The sequence below is a fragment of the Dipodomys spectabilis genome, unplaced genomic scaffold, assembly GCF_019054845.1.
Source record: "Dipodomys spectabilis isolate Male_0828 unplaced genomic scaffold, ASM1905484v1 ptg000043l, whole genome shotgun sequence".
Taxonomy (NCBI): domain Eukaryota; kingdom Metazoa; phylum Chordata; class Mammalia; order Rodentia; family Heteromyidae; genus Dipodomys; species Dipodomys spectabilis.
Genome location: NW_024870720.1, coordinates 19720372 through 19741468, shown reverse-complemented (window position 1 = coordinate 19741468; position 21097 = coordinate 19720372). Strand labels below are relative to the sequence as shown.

Below are 21097 nucleotides of genomic sequence, written 5' to 3'. Positions count from 1 at the left end.
AGCACTCTACCATTTGAGCTACAGTGCCACTTCTGGTTTTCTGGTGGTTTATTGGAGATAAGAGTTTCAAGGACTTTCCTGCCTGGGCTGGCTTTGAACCTCGATCTTCTGATCTCAGCCTCCTGAGTAGCTAGGATTACAGGCGTGAGCTACCAACGCCCGGCAAGGATATGAATTTTTTAATAAATACATGATTTCTTATCAAGTAAAATGATTACTTTTATCTCCCTTGTTTTGTTGTTGCTGTTGTTGTTGGTCATGGGGCCTGCACTCAGGGCCTGAATGCTGTCTCTGAGGGTTTTTCTTTGTTTGTTCATTTTGTTGTGTTTTTGTTTTGTCAGTCCTGGGCCTGAACTCTGGGCCTGGATGCTGTCTCCCAGCTTTTCAGTTCAAGGCTAGCACTCTACCACTTGACTCACTGTGCCACTTCTGGCTTTTTCTGCTTATGTGGTGCTGAGAACTAGAACCCAGGGCCCCATGCATGCAAGGCAAACACTCTACCATAGAGCCACCTTCCCAGCCCCTGTCTCTGAGTTTTATTGCTCAAGGTTAGTGCTTTACCACTTTGAGCCACAGCTTCTTTGGCAATTTCTTGGTGGTTAATTAGAGATAAGTAAGAGTCTTGATTACAGTTTAAGCCACCAGCATCCAGTTTGCTTTTGTTTTATATTAATAGGCTGGATTTCATATTTTTGATAATATGAAGATATTATCAAATATCTCCAAGATCAGAGTGGGACTTTGGTGGGAGTCTCCACCCACAGTGGCCTTAGCCTCGTTCAAGTCTCCCAGAGCCATTCTAGCATGTCTAGAAAGACATGACAGAAAGAGGATCTCCCTGAGCAAAGTCTCAGCTTGAACATCAGCAATAACATTTTCAATGGTTCTTAAAACTTGGAGCAAGTCTCTGTAGCTGATCTAGTCTTCTCCCAGTGTCAGAGGCTGTAGCAGAGTCTTCCCAGCCATCCACAAGATTTTCAAAATAAGGAAGATAATAGTACAATTGTAGGAGAAAAAAAGGGAAGAAAACATAAAATGAGTGCTTTCCTTTTATATTAGCTCATTTTCATGGCTATCAACTTATACTTGTAAAGAATTGGATGTAAAACAGTAACACATGTTCTCATGTTTCAGATGGGGATTCTGTTCAGGCAAAATTCAGGAGCTGTTGTCAGAAATTGCTACAAAATCCTATCTGGGAGAACTGTACTGTATCCCTGTAAGACTAGAGGAACCATCCCTCTCTAAGTTGACTTTGCTGGAGGGAGGGGGAAGATATTCAAAGTATCCAATAGTTGTTGGATGAGATTTACTAAACATGAAAACTTATTTCACATGCCATTATTGCGTGCATACCTTCATCTTCATTTTCTTTTAAGTGGACAAAACTGTAAGATGTGAGCAGCTCCCAACCTCACTGACAGTTGTCAGTCTCTTCCTTTGCCTCTGATTCCAGCATCTGCTTAGGAAGGAAGCCCAATGCTCTTCCTGTTTAAAGCCCTGATGGAGACCTGCTTTGCACTGCTCCTTTTGTTTCTGAATCTCATCAGACTGTGAGCAATATTGCCATCCATAGGGCAATGACAATCCCAACCTTGCCCCCTCACCACCATTTTCCCGACCCTGTTTGGGAGGGGGTGGGGCAGTGGCAGCTGACTGTCTATCAAGCAGCTGCTTCTCCAAATCTTGCTATCTACACTCAGGACATATTTCCTTATTTTGAAAATCTTGTGGATGGCTGGGAAGACTCTGCTACAGCCTCTGACACTGGGAGAAGACTAGATCAGCTACAGAGACTTGCTCCAAGTTTTAAGAACCATTGAAAATGTTATTGCTGATGTTCAAGCTGAGACTTTGCTCAGGGAGATCCTCTTTCTGTCATGTCTTTCTAGACATGCTAGAATGGCTCTGGGAGACTTGAACGAGGCTAAGGCCACTGTGGGTGGAGACTCCCACCAAAGTCCCACTCTGATCTTGGAGGAGCTCTCTCTATACTCTTGATAAAAGTGTGGATGGGTGAAGAGAGCTACCTGTGTAGCACACTTCTCATTTCCCTTTGGACAGTCTGCACCCTGTTGACCTGCAGTACTACAGGCAATAAAACCTCATGAGGGTGCTCTACTGTGTACTTGTGATTTTTTTAAATAAGAAAATCCAGCTGAATTATAACACCAAGAGCAGACCACTCAAGGGATTGCTACACATCCAGCATCAGCTAGAAGAGAGTGACCAGGAGCACTGAAATTGTGAAGAAATAAGGTAAGCTCAGACTATAAAGGACTGCAGAATTGCCAATAGAGTGGAAGATAGCAGAGAGCTGAGACTATAGAAGGTGAGGTCTTTAAATAGCTGAGTCTACAGAAGAATCGCAAGCCCCAAACACTGCAAGATTTTTACAAAGCCACCAAGAGCTACCAGTCCTGGCTGTTGAGGAACTGTAGCATGGAGAGCGGAGGATCTGGTGGCCTTAGCTAAGCGTTGTAATGCTAGTTGTTAGGGGCTGCTCTGGGAGGAGTTTCTCTTTACCCAGGACACCTAGTGTACATGAATACCTGGGTCTGAGCCGTGATAATTTAATGCCCAGATCTTTAGATTTGAGAGTAGAGAGTCTCAAGGCTAAGACTAGGACCTCTCACAGTAAGAGAGTTTTCCATTTGCAGCAAAAGAACCTTCAGTGGGTTAGTGATGATCTCATTGTAATTAATTTTTCAATCTATTGAGATGTTAGTAATGCTAGCATGTTTGTTCGCCATGATATATATTGGTAGAGTTATATCAATATTTTCAATTATTTTATTACATAATTTCTGAATGATAATATTTTCAACCTTCAACTCTGAGCCCAACAGTAATATCTCAAGATGGATACACAATATTAGTTCAGTTGAGACTGGGAGGATCACAGTTCGATGACAGTCAAGGCAAAAAGTTAGACCCTCCTTCTCGACAAACAAGCTAAGCATGGTGGCATATGCCTGTACTCACAGATACTCAGGAGGCATAGGTAGCATGATCATGGTGTAAGAGTAAATCCAGGCAAAAAGTACAAGGCCCTATTTGAAAAATTACTAAAGCAAAAAACATCTAAGGGCATAGCTCACATGGTAGGGAATCATCTAGTTAGCAATTAGAAGGTCCCAGTATCACCCAACATTTAGTTTTCTAAGTACATTTAAACTTTTTAACAGATATTCAAAATTTTCTATAATTTTTTTGAAAACTTGAATATAAATGAGCTTTTTGATTTTAGGAGACTGGAATCTGTAAAAGTCTTTCAAATATTGGTCATCTAGGTGGACATAGTATTGTAGTATTGTATCTCATGAACAGATACTGTGGACTTTGGTCTAAGAAGAGTGTTCAGGGGGAACAGTCAGCTGACATTTCTGACATGTAGTATATGGGCAGTGAATAGAGGAAAAGTTACCTTTTGTGCAAGACAGTCGGAAGTAACTGAGAGCATCCATGAACTATTATGTGTTGGAAGGAAGAAGATTGTGTGGGATGGGGTCTGTGGTGGGGGTAGGTGAATCTGAAAGCAGAATTAGCTAAGATTGCAAACAGGTTTGAATGATGGTATCTGGACATCAAAATGATGAGATGAAAATCCATGAAGGTTTCAATAGAAAATTTAAGCTTGAATACAGGAGAGGATAGATAAGAAAGAGAGGGTTGGGGGAGGAGGATAGCAATAGACTTAATATGAGAGATGATGGAAGCTTGGATTAAGAAACTTACTTGAGCAATAGAAGAGAAATTAAACAGATGTAGCTGAAAGTCTTTAATGAGTCAATCTGTTGAATGAACAAGTTATTTCACTTTGCTACTCAATTGTATTTGTCTCATACATATACATTTCTTTCAAAATGACTATTCTTCTGTTCTTAAGATTTAAAAGCCTCAGCAATAAACACTAGCTCTAAATAGGCTTGAAAAGTATACAGAATAATAAGGAATGATATTTGATTGTGTCTTAATGTAATTATGAAGCTGCTCAAGTCTTCTAGATATTTCTGTAGTTATAAAGTTACTTGGCATCCTATAAAATCTTGGGGATGGATCTTCTTATTTCATAAGGCTTGAAATCACAAAATTAAAATAGCCTACATATTTAAAGGGAGTATTTCACCCTGCTGCTGTGCAGCTGACAAGATGAGGAAATTCTCAGGAAAGAATGAATTTACCCTTTGACAAAAACAATTATAGGTGATAATTAATGAACTCCTTGACAGAAACACAAAATGTGGGTTTCCTCTCCTCAGTGCTGACAAGAGGCTGACCTTCAGCTTGCTGTGCATCGAAGGCTCCAGTCACATTCAGAATGGATTAGGACACATGCAGTTCCTTCTCAACACATTCTTACAATCAGCAAATCTCAGGAATTCCCTGTAGAGGATGTTGTAATCTCACTCTGGATACTTTTTTTCTTTCTCTTTCTTCTTTTCTTTGCTTTGAAGAGCTGGACAAGAAAGGTATCTCTGCTGAGAGCTGAGTAAACCTGGAAGGCAAGTGCTGACATTCGTGCGATCAGAGGTCCTCTTGCAAGAGCTAACCAGCAGGGTAAACAGTTTGCTGTCACTTCAATAAATGACATGACTAGAAAAAGTATCAGTTTGCTTATTCTGTATATGTTTCTATTTTTTCATACACAACCAATAGTCACTGAATTTTCTTTCTTGTGTGATTATTTTTTCCCCATTCCCTTTATTCTTTCTTTGTTTTTAAGTCACCATCATCTCTCAGTCTGTAGAAAGCAGTACACTAAAATGTGATGTGATTATTAGGGACATAGTGTTAATTAAAGATGCTCACAAATTTTCAGAGAATGTAAGTGGTTAGTAACATTTCTCCATAGAAAATGGCATTCTCTGTCTCCGAAAGACTACACAGTGGAATTTCCTTTTAGCAAACTCTCTAAGATTGTGAGAACCTCTGGTAGTATTAGATACTGCAGTTCCGGAAATACAGACTTAAATGAACAAATGGCAATGTTGAACATGCTGTAGTGTGGAACTCAAGCTCTCTAGGGAGTGTCCAGTGTCCTACATAATAAATCAGAGGAAAGGATTAAAAATAAATTAGGACAATGCTGTGCCTCTGTTTTATTCTTGAAAATAGAGGAAAGGTTCCTCCTTTTGTTGTATTTTCAGCTAAGTCTCTATGAGATAGGAGGATGGGAAGTATACATATGAGTCCAATATTAAAAATAAATATTTGTATTTATAAGTACTTAAGTTTCACCCTAAACTAGAATGAAGCTCCAATCTAAGATGATATCATCAGGAAAGTACCCTACATGAAGCTGTATCTCTGTTTTGAAGGATGCCAGGCAGGTAGAAACATGACTTTTGCTTAAATTAGTCAAGGTATTCTTTTCCAACATGACCATTTGGTGATGTAGTCTGACCAAATCATTTTTAAAATTTTTATTTTATTGTAAAGATGCTGAACAGAGAGATTACAGTTACATGAGTAAGGCAATGAGTACATGTCTTGTCGAACATTGTTACCCCTCCCTTGTTCTCCCACTATCCCATTCCTCCCTTACTCCCACCCTGTGTGAAGTTGTAAAGTTCATTTCCAATACACTATTCTGTGGGTATTACTGTTGCAATGAGTCATCCTGTGTCCTTGTTTCGGCATTTTGCTATTCCCCTTCCCCTCCCCAAATTAGACAATTGTATATATAAAATGCAGGGTACAAAAATCAACTACAGTGGCAACGGGGGATATACTATAGGGGGAAGAACAGATAAGGAAATAAAAATATCATATAGTACATTTGAAACAACAACAACAAAGAAAGACCTCTTGTGTCCATAATGTGGGATTCATTTCACTTAGCATTATTTTATAGTCATATATACCTAGCTTTTGAGCTTTTCTGCTCATCTGATAAACTTATCAGAGATATATACTGATTATTGCAAATGAGGGAAACCATGAGTCCCATATTTCTTTGAGTCTGGCTTATTTCACCTAATATGATTTTTTCCAAGTTTTTCCATTTCCTAACAAAGGGGGTGGTATATGTATAACACATTTTCTTGATCCACTCATCTACTGAGAGGCATCTTGGTTGGTTCCATATCTATAGCTATGATATGGAACCAAATCATTTTTATAGAGACTTAAATTTTTTTTAAATGACATTTTTATTTCTGAATATTATAGCATTTACTTCTGTTTCTTTTTTTAAAAAAATTATTTTATTTGTGAACATACTGTACAGAGGGGTTACAATTACATGGGCAGGATAATGCATACATTTCTTACAAAGCATTGCAGCCTCCTCCTTTGTTTACCCTTCACATCCCTTCCCAGCCTCCCCACTCCCCCCCCACCCAATCCTCCCCCCCCCCCCACCGACGTTGTAAAGCTCATTTCTGACATGACAACTTGTACTTCTCATTGTTGCAACAGGTCCACCTGAATCCTTAAACGACTTGTTTTTCCCCATCTCCTCCCCAAATCATACAGACATCAAATATAGTGAAAGCAGGAGTTATACTGTGGAGGAGGGACATACAAAACAACAAAGAAATAATCTTATAAATGCGTTAGAAACACATGCATGAAAGAAAAAAACATTAAAATACATATCTAAGGGTTCATTTTCCTGACATCACATTATCTGACCTTTTCCGCTTGACTCATACATATACTAGATATTGCAAATAAGGGAGACCATGGGACCTGTGTTTCTTTGGGCCTGGCTTACTTCACTTAATATAATTTTTTCCAAGTTTTTCCATTTCCTAACAAATGGGGCAATGTCATTCTTTCTGATGGAGGCATAGAATTCCATTGTGTATATATACCACATTTTCTTGATCCATTCATCTACTGAGGGGCATCTGGGTTGGTTCCATATCTTAGTTATGGTAAATAATGCTGCAATAAACATAGTTGTGCTGGTAGCTTTAGTGTGGTCTTGTTTGTAAACATTTGGGTAAATGCCCAAAAGTGGGATTGCTGGGTCATATGGGAGCTCTATGTGAAGTCTTTTGAGGAACCTCCATACTGCTTTCCAAAGTGGTTGAACAAGTTTACATTCCCACCAACAATGAAGTAAGGTTCCCTTCTGTCCACATCCCCTCCAGCATCTGTTGTTGTTAGAGTTCTTGATTTTTGCTGTTCTAACTGGAGTGAGGTGGTATCTCAATGTTGTTTTGATTTGCATTTCTTTTATGGCTAGGGATGTTGAGCATTTCTTCATGTATCTATTGGCCATCCTTCTTTCTTCTTCAGAGAAGTTTCTCTTTAAGTCTTTAGCTCACTTATTTATTGGGCAGTTGTTTCTTTGAGGATTTGTTGTTGGGGGATTTAACTTTTTGAGTTCCAAGTATATTTTAGATATGAGACCCTTGTCCGTTGTATGGCTTGTGAAGATCTTCTCCCAATCCGTGGGCTTTCTATTGATCTTGCTAGCTATGTCCTTTGCCATGCAGAAGCTCTGCAACTTTATGCAATCCAATTTGTCCAACCTTTCTTTGATTTGTTGTGTTTCCAGTATAGAGACTTAAATTTTATTATTGTGAAAAGCTAATTTTAGCATTTAAGTAATTTTGAAATTAAGATTTACTTCTGTTTCATGGAAGTTTCATGGAAAACATGTTCCATGATTGGTAAACATTAATATCTAGTAAAGGAAAAAAAAACACAGAAAATCTGCTCACGTTGAGTCTTCTTTTCTCAAATGTATAATAATTCAACTTATTAGGTTGATATTTTGATATTTTTCATCATTTTTATACTGGAGTTGAACACAGGGCTCTGTGATTGCTAGACAGGTGCTTTACTACATGAGCTATCCTCTCCCTATCATTCTTTGAATTTCACTCTCATGTCTTTTTCCTCAACACTGTATTTCTTAGGTCTTTATTTAGCAAACCTTGAAAATAGTATTAGTTCCAGAGTGTCAATGGAAATAGCAGAACATAAAGACTAAGGTGGAATTAGTGTTTAATTTCTGAAGACCAAAGGGTAGTCTTGCCATAAGAAGGTTGGAAATGAAGACTTTGAAGTAGATATTTTCTAAAATGTATTTAATATACCAATACCTAGCCTCTGGCTAGCACTGAAAATTCTACTCTAAACGAAGAGCACATGCCTGGCATGTTTACCAGTAGTCTTCCTGGATTACTATCTACGACTGTCAGAATCATTCTCATATTTACAGCCAATATGATACACTCAACTAAAAATATTAGGTAGAAAGTCTTCAACATATCTATTTTGGTTACAAGGAATTCTGTAAGCTAATGGAAAGGAAGGTAAGAAATATAAGAAGTATAAGTAGTAGTAGTATATATAGTATGTAAATATATATAAGCTTATAAGCATATATATAAGTATATCTAGTATAAGAAATATAAGCAGTATAAGAAAGTAAGAAATATAATAAGAAGGTAATAAAATACTGAGAACCTGGTAAGCTAATTTTAGTCTTTGACTTTCAGGCTTTGCCTTTGACAGGGGGATATTTGTTTCAAACTGGAGATATCTCTGAGGTTGAGAACACTTTTCTAGATTAATCTCTGGAACGTTGGAAGGAGAAACCCTCCATGAGGTCACCGAAAAGCAAACCCTGTACCTGAAATGGTTAGTCTGAAGAAGAGATGTAGGTTAGCCTCTTTGAGTTGCTTATTGTAGGCTGTGTCAGGAAAACATGAATGGAATCTCGTCTTCCTACATAATGGTGTGCCCTATAGGGATTTTTGAAAGGATAAGTTGCAACTGCATATAGGGCAGGTTGCTTACTTCAGGTGTTATGGGGAAGACATAGCAGAGATTGAAAAAGGAGAGAAGTACCAGCAATGGCTGAGGTGAGGTCTGACTGCCAGTAAATGTCAGCTAGGTAGGGGACTCCTAGCAGGAAGTCCCTCCCCCTTGGAGGAACCTTGGGACACAGAGCATCACAGCTATGTACTCCAGCCCATATTTCCTGACCAAATACAGATGCTCACTTCCTGACAGGCCAATTAAGTTGAGATAAGCTTTTAAGGCGAAACAAGTGACTATTTCAAAAGTTAGCTACAGGAGAATCTTGTCACAAAGCAAATCTTATCAGAAAGCTGATTGAGGAGAAGTTTTGAAATGAAGAGTATAAGCAAACATGTAAGTCCTTCATATTTCTGTGATAACATTTGGGTTTTGAAATCCAAAACAAATTACTACCCTTTGATTTTGACCCACTTTTAGTTAGTATATTGCAATGACTGGAATTTTGGATTAAAATAAGGACAGCTTGGTAGTGCATTAGATCTCTTGCTCAAAACACATGATCACAATTTTATCAGCTTAAAACTTCATAAGCTCATGGTCCTAGAGGTGCAAGTAGGCGTACCTAGACTCTTTCTTTGTCTCTTGAGGCTGAAATGAAGGTGTCAGCTGTCAGTCAGTAGTTCTGCTCTCTGGGGAAAAGTGTATGCTTGGTCAGACTATTAGTAGAATAAATTTCTTTGCGGATCATAGGTCTGAGGTCATTTTTTCAGATTTTGTTCTCAAGTGGAAGATAGTATCTAGAGGACTTTTCTGTCTAGGCTGGCTTAAAACTTTGATCCTCTGGATGCTGAGGATTTCAAGTATAAGCCATTAGTGTGTGGCTCCGTCCTCTTTTCTTGAAGTCTCCTATGTCCTTTTCCATGTAGCTCCATACCATCTTCATACCGGCATGGTGAGCCAAGTCTTTTTGCCTTGAATATTTCTCAATTCCTTTCTCTTCTACTAGAATTTTGTAAAAGTTCTGTGTATATACAAAGTTGTGCTATTTTGCTGGCTTGTAGAAATAATCCTCTCTTTTGCATAACAATCCCCAATTTTGAAATATCTTTTTGCATTTTGATTGAAATTTTGAAATAATCTCAAAGTCAAGTAGTTAACAATCTTAATATCCATGAGAACTTTTGTCCGGTATCTTCCCATAACCATAGACATAACATAGCATCGTAAGCACAGACCAGTTCTGGCAATGAGGGTATGAAATCAGAGTTGAGATATGGGGGAAGCATCACTTCCCTAACCCATGACAATTTTCTCTTATAGCTTTTCACAAAATAGCAAATCTTAAAAATAAAAATAAAGAGGGGGGTGGGAGGGGGGGTAGAGGGGGAAGGAAAATGGGAAGGGATTGGAATGGGAAACAAAGGAGGAGGCAACAATGCTTGATAAGAAATGTACTCATTATCTTGCCCATGTAATTGTAACCCTTCTGTATGGAATTTTCACAATTAAAAAGAAAAGATCAACTAATAAACAAAGTTATAGATAGACTTAAAATACAAAAAATAAAAAAATAAAATAAAAATAAAGGCGGACGCTGGTGGCTCACGCCTGTAATTCTAGTTACTCAGGAGGCTGAGATCTGAGCATCGCGGTTCAAAGCCAGCCTGGGCAGGAAACTCCATGAGACTCTCATCTCCAATAAACCTGAAGTGGTGCTATGGCTCAAGCGGTAGAGCGCTCATCTTGAGCTGAAGAGCTGAGGGACAGCCCCCAAGGCCAGAATTCAAGCCCCACAATGGACAAAAAATTAAAAACTAAAATTAAAATTAAAAAATAAAAATAAAACTCCTGGCTAGGAATAACAATAATGCTGTTGATAATATCCAGTTAATGATTCTTAGTAGTCGGTATTTTAAATATAGTAGCTACTACTCTGAATTGCTTGTCATGGAAACTAAAAATATTTAATGAATCTTACAGGCACAGATGTGTGCTCGGGTCATATCCAAACAAGTGGCATGCAATGCCATTCTTCATAAAGCTCATTTACACTGAAGGAAGACAGGTGTACAGGCAGATGCTGCAGCACAAGTGAAACACAAGTGCTATGGAGAGAATGAAGTGAACATAGCAGAGAATTCATTGATAAAACCCTCCAGCTTGCTTGTGTAAAGCTCAGAAATGCCCCTCTCCCACCCCAGCCTTGACCTATCATAGAAAATAAGAAATTAAAAAAAGAACTGGGCAAGCTGACACATGCCCATAATTTCAGTCCTTGGAAAGCTGAGGCAGGGAGTCTCACAAAGAGCAAACTGATTTTTTACATCAATAATAACAAATAATTATAGAATGATCAGTTTATTTTTTATAATGTTTACTTAAAAACTCTTATAATATAAAAGACTGAATATAATTTAAATGTCAAATACTTTAAAGCATTCATATCAGGGTTTTTATAGAACCAATAGAACCATTACATAGATAGATAGTCATTGTGGCATTGGGAAGAAGACTGGTAAATTCACTATAGGACAGATTGATTGGCTAGAGACCTTAAAAAGAATTGTAGTTTAAGTCCAAAGGCAGTCAGCTAATAGAATTCCTTCTCTGATGGTTCACTGGTCTTTATCCTTTATCTCATGGTTTTTCAATAGATTGGATAAGGCTCACCCATAATACAATGTTTCCAAGTTAACTGACTTAAATGCTAGTAACATCTAAAAGCAGTTTTCAAGAAAGATTCAAAATATAATATCTAAGTTCCCTGACTAACCAAATTTACACATAAAACTAACCATCATACAGACTTATGATAATAAGGAAGAGACATTGATAATGGATCTGGTTATTGGAGGTTTGCCTGCAACCTCACCATGCTCCATAAAAGACTTGATCTCTAGAGATAAAATGACATGATATGAGAAGCCAGATAACCACATGAATTAATTATTGCAACAATAAAACTAGTAGTGATAAACAAGGCCCATGACTGACCTTCAAGAACAAGAAAATATTCCATATTTAAGAGTTTTAATGGAAATGTAAAGTATCACTCAAGCTTAGCTAACAGTTTCTAATGAAGAATATGTATATTAAAGATAATTGTAATAAACTGAAATTTAAATTAGATGATACTCAAAGGCAATAGCGTTTCTATTTCAGATTTTAGATGTAATTACCGAAATGTGACTAGAACTGGGAGTGCTGACTAAGCACAAATGTTTTGCAGCATGAATACCACCAAGAACTTCCTTCAATGATGAGGGAGGACAGTTTTATACTTGATATATTTTGGATGTACATTGAGACATTATGTGATTAAACCCTTTGACTTACTGTTAGAAAATAGATTCTCATATATTTTGTTTATATACATTCACCCCGAAATGGATGTATAAGCAAAGACAAATTATAGGAAGGGATAGAGGAATCCATAGGGCTCCTTGGCACAGATTGAAACTTCCTAAGTAAAGACCCAAATCAAAAAAAGGCTGGATAAATGGGATTGCATTAACCTGCAGAGCTTCTGCATAGGAATGGACACAGCTAGCAAGATAAATAGAACGCTCACAGATTGGGAGAAGATCTTCATTAGCTATACAACAGACCAGGGCCTCATATCTAAAATATACTGAGAACTCAAAAAACTATCCTGCCTAAACAAATCTTCAAAGAACAACCACCCCATTAATAAATGGGCTAAAGACTTAAAAAGAGATTTCTCTGAAGAAGAAATAAGAATGACCACTAGACATATAAAGAAATGTTCAACATCTCTGGCATAAAAGAAATGTAATGTATAATAAAAATTCAATAAAAATTTTCCCAAAGAAAGGAAAATGAAGATTATACATTGTAAGAGCAAACGATAAACCTGCAATATCAGGGAGAAACTTGCAATATCAGTAATGGATTTATTGGCTTCCTGACTTAACCAAACCTTCAACCTTTTCAAGACCTATGATTAACTATACAATCCCAGGGGGTATTCGTCTGAGTAAGGTTTTGGAGATTTGCACGGAGAAGATCTTTTACCCACTATGTATGCATATTGATACCTGATTCTAAATAACATAGAAAGGAAGTTATCTGGTTTAGAATAAGTATTTCAAATGTACATTCTCTTAAATTAGAACTATGGCTACTCTGTCAATTCTATACTTTTGTATGCTACTGCACAATGATGATACAGAATACATTCATCCTGAAGATTATTATTTCTTCTAAATTGCTTTGGGTTTACATTCTAGAACAATGTTAATATTTCTTCCAGTGAAAGCAAGGAGGAAATTAACATTTATGTTGTATTCTTTACTCCTAAATTATAAATGTTTTTCTGACCTTTAAATTCTAATGAGGGGAACTAAAATGAGCATAAAATATTTGTTGTAATTGTTTTGTGTTTTGTTGCTTCATTATGAATCTCCTAACAGCTTAATTATTCCCAGTATCATTGTACAGGGAAATATCAAGTGGGCCACTGAAGGGGAACTGAGAGGTTTCAGACAGTTTCTGAAAGCAAAAGAAGTTCACACAGGTGGCATCCTTATTAAAATATTGAGATTTTGATTGTATTATTCTCAATTCACCAAAGTTAGTACTTTAATTTTAATGGCTTGTGGAGAGAAGTATCCATTCATCCAAAGGATAAGGACAGTTTTTCCTGAAGCTGTTGGTTCCGCAAAAATTATGATTTGGCAAAACATACTACACTTTTGTAAGATTATTCTACATGAAATGATCAATACCTTTTTTTGTTGTGGCTGTTTATTGTGCTAGTCCTGGGTCTTGAACTCAGGGCCTGAGAACTATTCTTTAGCTTTTCTTTTATTTACTGTGAAAATACTGTACAGAGGGGTTACAATTACATGGGCAAGATAATGAGTACATTTCTTATCAAGCATTGTAGCCTCCTCCTTTGTTTCCCCTTCCCATCCCATCCTCCCCCCAGGTCCCCACTCAACCTTCCTCTCCCCCTCCCCCCACCAAAGTTGGTACAACTCATTGTTGCAATGGGTCCCTCTGTATCCCTATTTAAACTATTTGTTTTTTTCCCTTCCCCTCCACATCAAATACAGTAAAAGCAGGGGTTATACCGTGGGGGGGGGGGCATAAAAAGCAACAAAGAAATAACCTTATAAATGTGTCAGAAACAATCCCATGAAAAAAAAATTGAATACATATCTTAGGGTTCATTTCCCTAACATCAACTTATCTGACCTTTTCTGTTTGACTCAGACATACACTAGTTATTGCAAATAAGTGAAACCATGGGACTTCTGTTTTTTTGGGCCTGGCTTACTTCACTTAATATAATTTTTTCCAAGTCTTTTCATTTCCTAACAATTGGGGCAATGTCATTCTTTCTGATGGAGGCATAGAATTCCATTGTGTATATATACCACAAGACTTCAGAGTCAAAGCAGACACTCTGAAAACATTACAGGATGGAATAGGAGAAACCCTAGGTCACCTTGGCACAGGCAGAAATTTTCTTAATAGAGACCCAGAAACACAACAAATCAAAGAAAGGTTGGACAAATGGGATTGCATGAAGTTGCAGAGCTTCTGTATGGCAAAAGACATAGCTAGCAAGATCAATAGAAAGTCCCCGGATTGGGAGAAGACTCCACTAGTCATACATCAGACAAGGGTCTCATATCTAAAACATAACTGGGACTCAAAAAATTAAATCCCCCAACAACAAATCCTCAAAGAAACAACTGCCCAATAAATAAGTGGGCTAAAGGCTTAAATAGAAACTTCTCTGAAGAAGAAAGAAGGATGGCCAAAAGACACATGAAGAAATGCTCAACCTCTCTAGCCATAAAAGAAACGCAAATCAAAACAACATTGAGATACCACCTCACCCCAGTTAGAACGGCAAAAATCAAGAACTCTAACAACAACAGATGCTGGAGGGGATGTGGACAGAAGGGAACCTTACTGCATTGTTGGTGGGAATGTAAACTTGTTCAATCACTTTGGAAAGCAGTATGGAGGTTCCTCAAAAGACTCCACATAGAGCTCCCCCGTGACCCAGCAATACCACTTTTGGGCAATTACCCAAATGATCACAACAAGACCACACTAAAGCTACCAGCACAACTATGTTTATTGCAGCATTATTTACCATAGCTAAGATATGGAACCAACCCAGATGCCCCTCAGTAGATGAATGTATCTTTTTTTTTTTTTTTTTTTTATACACAAGGCTAATACTCTACCACTTGAGCCACAGCTTCACTTCTGGCTTTTTATTTTTGTCAGTTAATTGGAGATAAGTGTTTCACAGACTTCTTGCCTGGGCTGACTTTAAACCAAGATTTCTCAGATCCCTCACTATTGAGTAGCTAGTATTACAGGCTTCAATAATCTCTTGTAAAAGACTGGTAAAATCGGATGCAACTTCTTTATTTGCTAAGTTTTATCTAAATACAGGTTTGTGAATAATATCTTTTGAAACTTGAATGTAAGGAATACAGAGATAGCTTATGTTACAGCAGCTTAAGCTTTGTTTCCTTCACAAAATACTTTATATAATAAAAATACTTCACAGTGTATATATGTATATATTCATATCTATATATATATCCATATATACATGTACATATATACAGATGTATGTATATGCATGAATACATACAAACATACACAGACACACACACCACACATATATGATAGAGTGTGTGATGTTGAAAAGGAGCCATTATTCATGATGAATTACTACTTCTTCATGTATTTGTCCATAGATGGAAGAATTAGAAGCCTATAACTCATGCATGAGGTTTTGGTATGACTTGGTTCTTGTCTTTTATTGTTTGTTGATACTGTTCTATGCTTCTAGGTCTAGCTTTGTCAAAATAAGAATAAAGTTGAAGAAGGGTTCTCATCATCTTATTATCAGACTCAAACTGCTATTCATGAGGAGAACATATCATCAGTGTATGTCAATTTAAGAACAATACTAATATGAATATGAATATAAATTAACATACGTGCCTATAATGTTAGTGATCACATTTACATTGACTATTTCAGACATTGCTAATAAAGGTTTGTATATATATTGTGCTTAAACAATGCAAGAAAATATATTTAATTTACCCTATTTAACTGAGAAAATACTCTTTGTAAATAGATAGTAATGTTATTATCATTTTATGCATAAGAAACAGACATTAACAACTTAGGAACCTTGTCCACATTTGGACTTGAACTGTAACTTATCCTGAGACTCTATTGTACAGATTTGAATTTACCAGCCAATATAACTACATGTCAAGTCCTTGTGATGAAAAATCTGTCTTGCGCACACACATGCACGCATGCACAGACACACACACACACACACACACACACACACACACATACACATCTCAACTGTATTGGTTCCATTTCTCTGAAGAATACAAACTTGAGCACACATGTATATTGCAAAACTCAAAAATATAACAAAGATAGTATCAAAGACATAATTACTCTTCTGATAGTTATTCCCTCTGCTTCTTAGATTTCTTATTCCATTCTGTCATTTGTGATATTATTTTATACAAAATATATGTACCCTATAAGTATTATATACATTATATATTTAATATATAATACAATTATATTTTATGCAATATATCAATATATAAAATCATATATATTTCATATATGTTAACATATATATGAAATAACATATATGCATGTGGATTGTATACATATGTATGGAATATAAGACAATGCATTATTTCATTTTATCTGTTTGTTAGTTTAAAGGAATGAATTATGTCCATTAATAGGCTTAATTTTCTTAGATTTCTATTAAACTAAAAATTACGCTTTGTGATTTTTCTATGCTTCCATTATTTAATTACTTTCACTGCTCTGTAATATAAATATGTGAACATACCGTGTTTTAAAAATTGATTTTCTGGTTTATGGACCTCTCCTTTGCACTTAATATTTGGTACACTTCTCTAGGCTTTCTCGTACATTGTGAAGGAGTCGCTTGTCATTTACTTTGGAATGTAAGTTGGTAAGTAGGGTACGTGAATGCTTAATTTTACCAGGAAGTGCTGTGTTGCCTCTCTCAAGCAACACCGTCATGTTTCCATTGATCCTGTCTTCTGTTACTATGACTTTCTGAAGTTTTATCAAGCAAGCAAACATAAAATGGAATATGCTTGTCTTTTCCTCAGGATATGTAATATAATTTATTCATTCTACATATTAGATATTTGCTATATATGTTAAAGTACATTTTATTTTTTTATTGTGAAAATACTGTACAGAGGGGTTACAATTACATGGGCAAGATAATGAGTACATATCTTATCAAGCATTGTATTTAAGTATATCTACAATTTGGAAGAGAATGGTCATACTCAAGAAAACCATTCATTTTCTTCAAATTTTATTTATTTCTCTTTATTATTTCTTTGTCTACTTATAATTTGAGACAGAGTCTGGTTCTCTAGACCAGGCTGGCATTAAACTTACAAGTCTGCCTCAGTTTCTTGAGTGCTGGGATTGAAGATAGGAACCATCTAGATAGAAATATATTTTCCTGTAATTTATTCCTTAACATTGATTTGTGCTTTCCACATTTTAAAATTTATTTTAATTTGCTCCTATGTAAGCATCTTCGATATCACTTTTACCAATTTTCTAATTTACAGTTTACTGATATTTCTTCTCTTCCACTACTTCATTCTGATATATTGTACTATGTTGGCCATATACCTTATCCAATATATTGGTGCCAGCTTCTGACTTCTCAATTCTGTGACATTGCTGCTTAGTTTTTAATACGCTGGCCCAATTCCACATGCCCAGACATTATAGCTTTGCAATGTGTTTTAATACCTAGAAAGAGAAATTATTTTACCAATTTCCTCTCATAATGCAGTATCTATCCCATATATGGTATATGGTCTGAAACCAGGTTAGCGAAAGTTTTGTTTTCTTGTTTCAAACAGAATGACAAGCGAGAGGTAAAGGTTGCACAGTTTGCTAGGTCAGTGCCAGAAATGTCCTCTTATCATAATGGTGAGACGTCATTAATGATGACCATTATCAATTTGGCTCAGAATTTGGGTTGCAATAAGTTGAACCTGTTGCAGCTCATTGGTCAGTTCAGTACCAGGCTGCATAGTTGGCAAAAACTCTGCTAGCCCTCGATACATCTTCACCATGCTCAGCCCTTTGGCTCGGTTGTTATTTCCACCAAAAGATGATCACACACTAAAGTTCTTATATGAAGCCAACGTGTTGAACCTGAATGTTACATTCCTATTATACCCATGGTGCTGAAGGCAGTGAAACTGGGTTTGATGTTTGTGAAGTTGCAAATAAAGTAAGGCGTTTGATGGATGGAGAAGAACCTTTGCCAATGCTGCCCAATTACAAGAACTTCAAGGGTACTATTGAAGAGCTGGCTTCAAATCAATATGTAGTTAGTGGTGGAGTAGGTAGTCTTAATTCCACCGCCATTGAAATCTCAGAGCTTCCCATCAGAACATGGACCCAAACATGCAAAGAACAGGTTCTAGAACTCATGTTGAATGGCACTGAGAAGACACCTCTCCTCATCACAGACTATCGGGATACTACAGTGAAGTTTGTTGTGAAGATGGCTGAAGAAAAACTGGCAGAAGCAGAGAGAGGTGGAGTACACAAAGTCTTTAAACCAGTCTGACCTGCAATTCTATGGTTCTTTTTTGACCATGTAAGGTGTTTAAAAGAAATATGACACAGTGTTGGATAGCTTCTTCTTCTTCTTCCTCTGCTTCTGCTGCTGCTGCTGCTGCTGCTGCTGCTGCTGTTGTGGGGCTTGAGTTCTGGGCCTGGAAGCTGTTCCTCAGCTCTTCAGATCAAGGCTACCGCTCTACCACTTGATCCACAGCTGCCACTTCCGGTTTTCTGAGTGGTTTAGTGGAGATAAGAGTCTCATGGACTTTTTTCCCCAGGCTGGCTTTGAACTCCGATCCTCGGATCTCAGCCTCTTGAATAGCTATGATTAGAACCGTGAGCCACTGGTGCCTGGCCTAGTGTTGGATATTCTAAGAGGCTTCTTTGAACTCAGGCTCATATATTTTGAATGTCTTCTAGGAATGCTTTGTGTAGAATCTGCTAAACTCAACAATCAGGCTCACTTTAATCTTAGGAAAAATTGTTATTGAAAACAAGCCTAAGAAAGAACTTATTAAAGTTCTGATCCAGAGGGGATATGATTCAGATCCTGTGAAAGCCTGGAAAGAAGCCCAACAAAATGCTCCAAATGAACGATAAAATGAAGAAAGTCACAACGGAAAGAGTGACTGTACCAGATTCAGGGTCATCCTTTTTGATATGCCGTTTCGGTATCTAGCCAAGGCAATTAAGGATTAGCTGTATACACAAAGAAATGAAAAAGAGCAAGCACTGGATACAATGAAGAAAAAGAGTCCATCAGATTTATGGAAAGAAGACTTAGCTGCGTTTACTGAAGAATTACACTTGTTGAAGCCAAGGAAAAACAAGGTGAACAAATAGGAATTCCTGGCAAGAGGGGAAAAGCCAATGGAAAGAAAACACAAATGATGTGAGTTTTGCCTTCTCCACAAGGAAAAAGAGTCATTCCTCAAGCGTCCCTAGAAATGAAAGCAGAAGCAGAAATGAACATTAAAAGGAAAATTAAGAGCAAAAACACTGAGGGGACACCTAAGGAGGATGGGATGGAAATAGAAAACCTAAAAGAAAGATTGGAGAAGAAACAGAAAAGAGAACCAGGTACCAAGGCAAAGAAACAAATTAGGTTGCCATTTTAACCTGTCAAAAATTAAAGAAGAAAAACCCCTGGTCTGATTCAGAATCCGATATGAGTAGTACTGAAAGCAATTTTGATTTTCCTCCATTAGAAATAGAGCCACTGAGCGCTACAACAAAATCCAAATTCACAGTGAATTTGGATTCAGATGAAGATTTTACAGATCTTGATGGAAAATTTGAAGATGAAGATTTTTGTCCCATGGCTACTAATCCACCTAAGACCAAAGCTACCCCAAAACATACAGCTAAAACTGAAATTCTAAATCAACCTTCTAAAAAGAACACGACCGTGAAGAAGACAGTGACAAAAAGTCAGTCTTCCACCTCTGTTGCTAGTACAAAAAAGAAAAAGGCAGCTCCCCCCAAAACCAGCAAAGTCTGTAGATCCAAGAAACTTATCAAATACCTCGAAGAGTCAGATGAAGATGGCCTGTTTTAAAATGTGAATGGTCTCACTGAGCCTAACACTGGTTCTAAAGTTAAAAACAAAAACAAAGCAAAACAAACAACAACAAAAATACCAAATAATGTGAGCCAATTATTGCTGCTCTTTCATCCTTGCACAAAAATGCTGCATTTCTGATTCTTGTTAAAATTCTATTGAATTCACTGAGTGAATTCATCTGACCCAAAAAATAGACATTTTTGCTAAATGAATGTTCTTCTTCATGAACACTAAATATTTTTAATTAATTTATATCTTTGGTGTCATATAAATACATATATATACGTTAGACAATTTGGGGACAGCTCTTACATATCTTCTATCAATGATATTCCTACGCATCACATTCTTTCTATAGTACTACTTTTAAGATATATATCTATGCACTTACTTATTTGCTAATGCATATGCTGCATGTTTAAATAATTAAGTATTCTATGCATAATGGTATAAAATGATATTGATTTTTTTCAGTATTAATCTCATAGCTACCATCTACCAAATTATTTGGTTAGTTTTCATAATTATATTTATTTGGAAATTTTCATTGTACATGGGCATCAGCTAGAGATTGATTATTTACTCACCTATCCCTATACATTTGTTTTTCTTGTCTAAGACAAACAAACTGAAAGACACATCACCTTAGGCAATTATATCGAGAGGCTAATAATCACTTACCAATGATTGCCCAGCATCGTCAAGATCCAAGCCCTCTTTACCACCTGACTTCATTACTTTAATAGCTTTCTAGCTGTTTTTCCTGTTTTTACCAGATTATTCTTCCCACTGCTGCTTGATGGTTCCAGAGCTCTCTGTTAGTTTCCCATTCAGTTTAGGGCAAAAGCCAAGTCAATACAAGTATACTACACTCTGTAAAATCTCTTCTCCCTAAGACCTTTGATCACTGAACACGCCCTTGATGTTCTCTTTCACACTGAATACCTCTGAGCTCACTTAGTACTCTTCCTGTGATGGCTCCCACCAACTCCTTCCAACTACAAACGCATCCTGAGCATTACTGAGGTATCTGCAGAGAAGTATAGAACTGCTGGAATGACATTCTCCAAGAAAAACTATACACCAGTGAGAAATGGGAATTGATATGAAAACTCTGTTTCTCTCTCT

At 36.9% G+C, this 21097-nt stretch overlaps 1 pseudogene; it reads left to right on the top strand.

The window, feature by feature from the left end:
* The first annotated feature begins 1580 nt into the window (after positions 1-1580).
* LOC122106836 lies at positions 1581-19963 on the top strand (annotated as a pseudogene).
* The last annotated feature ends 1134 nt before the right edge of the window (positions 19964-21097 follow it).